The sequence below is a fragment of the Solanum dulcamara genome, chromosome 7 (assembly GCF_947179165.1).
Source record: "Solanum dulcamara chromosome 7, daSolDulc1.2, whole genome shotgun sequence".
NCBI classification, from domain to species: Eukaryota; Viridiplantae; Streptophyta; class Magnoliopsida; order Solanales; family Solanaceae; genus Solanum; species Solanum dulcamara.
In genome coordinates, this window is record NC_077243.1 from 39,665,694 (window position 1) to 39,674,634 (window position 8,941).

Genomic DNA, 8,941 nt, shown 5'->3' on the forward strand with positions numbered 1-8,941 from the left:
CCGTGTACATAAATAAAATATGCTACCCCACCAAATTTGACGTTCCAAACTCAATGGAGCACTTAAAATTTTCATATGAGGTCATTTTAAGGAAAAGTGGATCCCACACCCAAATGCCATTTTGAGCCAAATTCCACAACGGGCTTCGAGACTAGACTAGAAGCCTTAGGAAGCCAAGAAGGGGTTGTTCTAGACCAAAATGGATATTTTGGAACTAACCAAACTGATGGAATTTTCATCTAAGCTCGTTTTCGAAGAATATTGACCAAACTCAACCATATGCTAACTTTCAAAGGCAAAAATATCAAATGGCCCCAAACTAGTACCGATTGCATTAATACTCGTGCCGACTTTGCTACTAGTATAATTTGGCTATTCCAAAGCTGATGAAACAATAAGAATTCTGTTCTGATGTTGTTTACCTAAAGTATGACCAAAGTCAACTTTTAAAGTTATAATAACTCCAAAATAGAAAAATAGGCCTAATCCTAAATGAACGACCAAGCGATTGAGCTACAGGCGTTAGCTGGTCATAAAGGACCTAGGGTCGCTATAGGAATGATCTAAAAGCTAAAAAGGTCGAAAGATGAAAGAAATGACATAGAGGGTTATTAAAATTAGTCAAACTAAAGGACATAACTAGGAACTCATATTGACCATACCTAGTTCTGAAGGTTGTCTAAAAGATATCACATTCTCTTAGTTTCAACTAATGATAGCCTGATTTAAGGTCTATCTTGGAGAAACAAGTGGAACGTTGAAGTTGGTCGAAAAGGTTATCGATTCTCGAAAAAGGGTACTTATTCTTTATAGAAACCTTATTCAAATGATGTTGTCAATGCACATTCTTAAAGAACCATATTTCTTTTGCACGAATAGGATAATAACGTCCTAAGGTGAGATACTTGGCCTACTGAACCCCTTATCTAAGAGATATTTTAACTGCTTTTTTCTTCTTTAAATCTGCAAGAGCCATTCTATATGGCAAATTCAAAATTGGCTGAGTATCAGAAAGAACATCAATTCTAAAGTCTATTTCTCTATCAAGAGGGACTGTTGAAAAATCCTCAAGAAAAACTTTGGGAAACTTATTAACGACTAGAACTAACTGGAAGGATGGTTTTTCCACACTTTCATCTCTAACTCGGAAAATATAGTAGATACACCCATTGGAAACTAACTTTCTATCCCTAAGGTATGAAATGAATCGATCCTTAGACAAAGATGGACTACCCTTCCACTCTATGACTGGCTCATTCGGAAACTGGAACTGGACTATTCAAGTTCTACAATGAACTAACGCATAACAGCCATAAAGCCAGTCCATACTAATAATGGCAACAAAATCAACCATATATAGCTCAGCTAAGTCTGTACAAAAATTTATGGTGAATAGAGACTATATAATCATGGTAGACTTTCTTAGCTAGTATGGACTCACCAATGGGGGTAGAAACATTAAATGGTTTTAAGAGTTTTTCAGGAAGATTCCCAAACTTAAAAACTACATAAAGAGTCATACAAGACAAAGTAACACTTGGATCAAGTAGAGCATAAACATCATGAGAAAATAATTGAGGCATACAGCGATAACATTTGGAGAGTTATCCTTATCATGGAGATTATCCATAGCATAAGACAGTTTGAACCTCCACTTGTCCTCGGATTAGCACCTCTCTGATTTTCTCTGTTGGGCTATGCTATTGAATAATATTGGGCTCTATTGCTCCTATTACCATGCATGTCTGATGGATAATCTCTCATAAAGTGACCTATTTGGACATATTTATAACAACCATTAGTGCCATATCGACACTCTCCCAAGTGGAGTTTTCCACACTTACCACAAGGGGGTTTGCGTGGCAAACTTTGAACCATACTTCCCTGGGACTGAGGGCCTTGGGCTCTAAAATTCTAGTTACCTTGAGACCTCTGGTGATTTATGTGGGCTAGATGTAGGTGCACTCACTGTAGAAGGTGTATAACTAGAAGACCTCTTCTAGAAGAAAGAACGATTACCATTACCACCTTTTTGATGGTTGCCCTCATTACTTGTTGATTTGGCCCTCTTGCTTTGGTGCTCTTCTCTGTTTTTCTTCTTATTCTCCTCAACTTACTAGGCATACACCATGAGTCTAGATATGTTCATATCTGAGATCAATAGTGATGTGTGGCACTCATTCTTCATATGTCTACAAGATCCTGAAACAAACTTTCTCATATTGGCTCTCGCATCGGGAACTATCTTCAGAGTATATATGGAAAACTGAATGAATTTGAGTCCATACTCCTTAACTGTCATCCCCTTCCACTTCAATTTCAAGAACTCTTCTACCTTTGCTTTCATAAACTCTCATGGAAAGAAGTGGTCGAGGAATGCATTGTCAAACTTATCCAAAACTGCAGTTTCAGCATCCTTACCTCTACTTTTCTCCCATTAGGTATACCAAACATTGAAAACATATTTTAACTGGTAGGAGACAAGTTCAACCCTTTTTATCTCTATGGAATGTATAGATTTTAATATTTTCCACATATCATCAATGATGTTTTAAGGATCATCCTCAACCTTAGATCCATTGAAGATTGATGGGTTCATTCTCATAAATTCACATATCCTATTTGCAGCAAATGGTTCTTGAGAACTAGAACTTGGGACAGGGGTATTTTGATGGCAAGTCTGAGCAGCGATCAATTGGGTGAGCATAGAGATAGCTCCCCTAAACTTAGCCTCTAAAGACATTAGAGGTTGCACAATATTTGGAACTCCTAAAGTCCTATTCTCAACCACATTTTGACTCTCAGTAGCTCGGGGTCAGTCCCAAGTTTGTATATCAGGCGGTTGCAGAATCTCATCCTCGGCAACGTTTCTCTAACTCAAAGTTCTCTTCAAAGGCATGAACTGAAATTGTTAAACACAAGAATTAGAAGGAGATTTCATAGAGCCAAACTCTATAGCACTAGGTAGAATATGAAAAAAATGAAATAGTTCCTAAAGTCCTGTATCCTTCCAATTATAGTTGTGGTGCACTTCACACCGATAAGAAAGACTCTACTAGACTTGGCTTCATACACACCCTAGGACTCTTTAACTCTATGCTCTGATACCAAGTTTATCACCACCAAAGTATACACTCTTGATGTGGCTGGCACTCAAAAACCATTGGTTTTCCTAAGTGAATCACTTGGCCTAGCTAACTCACTCAGTGGAATCTTTAACTTATTTATGAATTCAGATGGGCACAAAGAAACACAAAAATTAATACTCTTTAGCATAAATCATGAAAATCAAATATAAATAATTTATAAAGACTTAAATCAATATTCTCAAAAGATAATCAAGGAAATAAATTATGTACTGTCTAACTAGTCTATGAAGCCTCTAGAGATACTAACTTTGAAATACGTATCGGGATAGGCCCACGGCTACCTCAAATTAATAACTCATAACTGAAAAGTAAAGACTCAAGAGCATCCCTAAATGCAAAGACGTCTCACCAAAGTTGAATAGTAACTTATCTTCAAAGATACGCTAGTTGAGGATCTCTATCACCTGTTACTATATCATAAAATGATGCAGTTCGAATGACCTTAGTACATGAAACGTACGAGTATGTAAAATGAAAAAAGGAAACTTACATCAAGATACTCAACTCAAGAAATAAACTTTGAAAATTGCCCAACACAAATAAGCATGCAATATCATAAAAGAAAATGCTTTTAAAAAATACATGACTTAGTAATGCAACTCAGTGTATGAAAATATAATACTTTACTCTTGAGGAGTTTTTCTAACCGTCAATCACGACTTATGAGCTAGTGATGACACAATGAACTGATGTTATTGCCATAACCATCGAATACCTTTCAATAGTAAGTGACGCAAACTCATCTCTGGATCCAATAAAAGTTCTCTTTTGGGACTATGAAGAGTTGCACAAATGAATGGTATCATCCTATCATACGCTGGCTATGTAGTTTGTGGGAGTTCAAGTTGTTCTATACTTTTACCCAAAATTGGTGCTCAATGCTACTCTCAAAAATATATTTATTATGCTCATATCTCAGGTGAGTGTATTTACTTATTTAACTCATTTAGTCTCTTTTTGGACGTTGCTCAAAACTCAACTCTTCTCAACTCATCTCTTCTCTTTAATATAGACATAAACTCAACTCAATGAATGCATTTAAAAGCAAAATTCTACTTCTCAACTCAATCTCAAAATAGATGTTTAAAATTCTCAACTCCTTTATTCTCAATAATTTTCATGCTCAAAATAATAATTAAGCTACTTCTCAACTCATGCTCAAAATGATAAATAAAAGACTTATCAAACTTAACGCATGCACAACTCCTTTTCAATTAAATTATGAAAATAATTACTTATTCTTTAACTAAAATAGTGTATAAAATAATTGATGCAAAACTCAGCTAGGATTCATGTGAATGCGAACATGAATACGTAATCTCAAAAAAAATCAAATAAAGAAACCCATCAAGGTATATTTGAATATATACAAGAACACAATGGAATTTATATAGATAACTCAAGAATACGCATTATTGGAATTAAAACTAAAATTTTAAACTCAAATTGGCTATGTAGAGATGTAGGGCATGAGGAAAAACTATCCAACATTCTGAGTTTTAATGAGAGGGAAAACATTATTGGATATGATAAGGAACTAATTTTTGGTCCAAAAATGGATTGGGTTAAGTTGAGAAAAGGAGAAAAAGATGAAAACACCTCTAATTTAAACTGAGTCTGATGCCTACATGGAAGGACACCATAGCTCGTAAAGCTCACCATGGGTTTTGGTGCTGAGGGTGAGTGGTACGAGGGGGAGATGGCCACCACAAAGCACACCACAGTCTATAAAGGATTCCACAGACCGTGGTCCCTGTCGTGGTCCTTACAACACCTCAGAGACCTTGGGGAATCAGTTTCACGAAAGGGACTACGGTCTATGATGCTCACCATGAGTTATGGCCCCTTTCGTGAATTTCCTCCTGATCCTGGCACTTATACGATTCCTTTCTACCAGACGTGAAGATGAGTGCGACTTGTGGTGAGTCTTCTGGTCCCTATCAGGTGCGAATTTTCTGTGATTTCCATTCAAACTCCTTTTTACAACTTTCCAACTTCTGGGACCTTACACATTCAAACCCAAAAAAATAACCTACCATCATCTTGACTAATAATATCAAAAATATGGATAACAACGTTTCCATAGAAGACATAAGTCCCATTACGCAAAACCAATCCCAATTTTTTTCTAGTAAATCCAAATCCCATGTTCTTTCAAAACCCACCTTTGCTGCTGTCGTTCAAGAAACATTGGCTACTAAAATTCCAATTGCTTCTGACATTAGTATCAAACAGGGCACACATTTAGGTAAGCCAACAGTTTTCTTTAATGCTAAAGATTATTTTGTTAATCTTGCAAATAATTGTAAATACACAATTATTGGTAAATTCATCAATGGTAAGCCCAACATGGAAGAGCTTAGAAAGTTGTTTATTAGTCAATACCATTTGAAAGGTTCTATTAAGATAAGCACATTATGACTATAGAACTGTTTCTATTGACTTCGCCAACGAAAATATTTTTATCATATTTATTTTAAAGCTTATATACACATTAGGAAATATACTATGAAAGTTCTCCAATGGACACCAGATTTTAGGCCAGAACAAGAAACATCCATTGTCCTAGTTTAAATTCTTATACATAAATTGCCATGTCATTTGTTTTGAAGGGATATCATTTCCAAAATATTTCAATCTATTAAAAATGATCTTTTCCCTAATCATGCAACTTACTCAAAGACAAAATGTAATGTCGAAAAAGTTAAAGTTGAAATTGATCTTCTTAAAGCCAAATAAGACACCATATGGTTGGGTTTTCAAAGATTAGATGGAACATAAGATGGCTAGTGGCTAAAGGTTGAATATGTAGGAGCACCTTCATATAGTCATTACTGCAAGATGCAAGGACATGAAGTAAAATAATATAGAAACAAATAAGATGACATGGAAGCAAAAAAGAAGGAAATTAAGGCAGAAAACAAGAATAAGAAGAGTGACAAAGGAATTAAGGTCAGCAAACAAAATGATTGATGCCTTCCAGGAAGTCAATACTAAGAGATCCAATAGAAAAAAATATAAAAATTAGCATCAATGAACCAGATACTTCCAAACCTCAAAAGAAACAAATGGTCACAGTTCCTAGAAAAGGAAAGCAAATTGCAACTAATGAAAATCATATAAATCAACCAACTACTAAACAAACAAAAAATAAGCACAATGCTTCAACATCTACTTCAAGGAAACAAGAAAGCATAAACAAGGAATTCAAAGAAGATAAAAATATGATGGGTAAGCAAGAACAAAATAGAGGAGGAGCAGTGACTAATATATAATCTCAAACAAATGATCAAAACCTTAACACAATCTCCTCTGTCACTAAAACCAAGATTGATAAGAAAAATCATGTGAAAGTATCCTTATTTGATCATGAAGAGAATGACAGTAAACACAATGGTGATAGTTAGGATGAGAGAAGTAGTGGTCAAGAGGAGAATACAAATGAGTAAAGTGAAGATGATCTTACTACAAAGGATGAGGGTAGTGGAGATACTAGTAAAACTGATTATGCAAGTACAAAAGGGAAAAACAATGATAGTTCTGAGAAAGCAGAAAAATTGATACAAACTTTTAACAATACCAGCTGTAATAAAGAAGTTGAACAGACCTTTCAAGAACTTACAGAGAACATAAATCTCTCACCAAAGGGAAAACACACTAGAGGTGGTAAAATTAGCAATGTTGTGACTAGATCACAAGTAAAGATCAACAACTCATCATAATTTTTTATGATAAAGTCACTCATATGGAATGTGAGAGGAATTACCTCTCAAGGTGCATTTGACAAACTAAATCAATTAAATAGAATACATAAGATAGCTTTCATGGATTTGATGAAATCCTTCTGTAGAAGATCAAACCTTGACAAATTTTAAAGATGGTTAAGATATCCATTTGCTTATTCCAATTGCAATAAACAAAATTGCATTTTTTGTGACCAGAAGTATGGTTTCTCCATCATCCAAGATATAGAACAACAAGTAACCTATAGCTTTAATGATCAAGGTGATACTATCTTTTTCACAACTTTGTATGCAAAATGCAAACAAGAACAAAGAAAAGAGTTATTGAATGATCTTAGAAATATGTCTAGTAACATTAACTTTCCTTGGTTAATTGTTGGAGACTTCAACTGTATTCTAAACCAAAATGAAAAAAGGATAATTCTTATAAAATTAAAGACAGCCTCCCATTTGTTAATTGTATTGCACATTATTCCTTGATTGATGCAGGATTTACAAGTTCAAAGTACAGTTGGTGTAATGGAAGAAGGCCAAGATTTAGAATCCGTTTGGATTGTCTTATAAATTGTCTATAAGATGTTTTCTTCTTTTTGAGTGTTTGGATGACCAACTTAAATTCATTTTGTGCTTAAAATAAGCCTAATAATTGAATTTATTTTTCTTAGCTTATCTAAAACAACTTATACGCTAAAAATAGCTTATATGCAAAAAAAATAAGTTGGGCTACCTCAACTTATCTTTTCTGAGCTTATAAGTTATTTTCAAAGATATGCTAAGTTAAGACCTATAATGCTTAGTAACTTCAGCTGCAAAATCATCTCAAAATTTTTTAATACTAGACTTGCCAAGGTGATACACAAAGTAGTCTCTCTTAATCAGGAAGGTTTCCTTAAAGGTAGGTACATTTTAGACGACATTATGCCAACCTAAGAAATGGTTCATAACATTGGTAAGGAAAACACTAATGGTAATGTTTTCCTAAAGTTAGATATGACCAAAACTTTTGATAGAGTAGATTGAAAATATCTCTATGAAGTCCCAAAAAAGTTTAGTTTTTCTGAGTTTTGGAGTGGCATGATCCAGAGACTTCTCTTTAATAATTGGTATTCCATTAACATTAATAGTGGAAGGAATAGTTTGTTAAAATTCAGTAGAGGAATCTAACAAGGTGACCCTATTTCTGTAAGACCCCAAAAGTTGGAAAGACGAAAAATGAGGAATAAAATATGAGATTCAAGAAAATTTTATTTTGGCTTCAGGTGATGACCCCAAAGGCCATCACAGGCTGTGGTCCTCATCATGCTTTGTGGTGTGCCATCGTGGTAGTGATTTAGAATCCAAAAATTCATAGGGTTAAGTTCAATATGGACCACGAGATGTGGTAAGTACCACGAGTCATGGTGCCCTTCGTGGTGACCTACCCTAGAAACCCTCAAAATAATTTCAAGGGAGGGACCATGCTTTACCACCACGGACCTTCTTGACTTTCACGGACCCTGGTGGGCTTCATGGTGGTTACCCTATAGACCCTCCTGTCAGGATCCTGACCATAACCCTCACCATGGGATATGGTGACCTTCACGAACCATCATGGTCTCCGTGAAGGAGGTCCTGAACATTTTTTATTTTATCAAAGTCCAAGGTATTCACAACGATCACCAACATAGACCATGATGAGTTATGCGGACCGTGGTGAGTCCTCTGTGAGCCCTAGTTTCCAGTTTTTAAGTGAGGTTATTTTAGTCCTTTTCCTATATCTAATTAATGAATGTGGATGGTTTTAGGAACAAACTTACTAAATAGTAACTACCCAAAGTACTCTAAACCTCTCATTCTCTCCATAATACCTAAATCACAAAACCTTCTACCCCAAGTCTTCTCTCTAAGGTCTTCTTCTTCCACAAGAAATTCAAGAGAATTTCTTCAAGGTCAAGCCTCCATTGTTTTCAATTAAGGACTCATCAAGGTAAAGGTAAGTGGGACTTCATCCATAGATACCTTTCACCCATGAAATTTCAAAGATTTCTTCTCAAATTCTTTTTATGATTT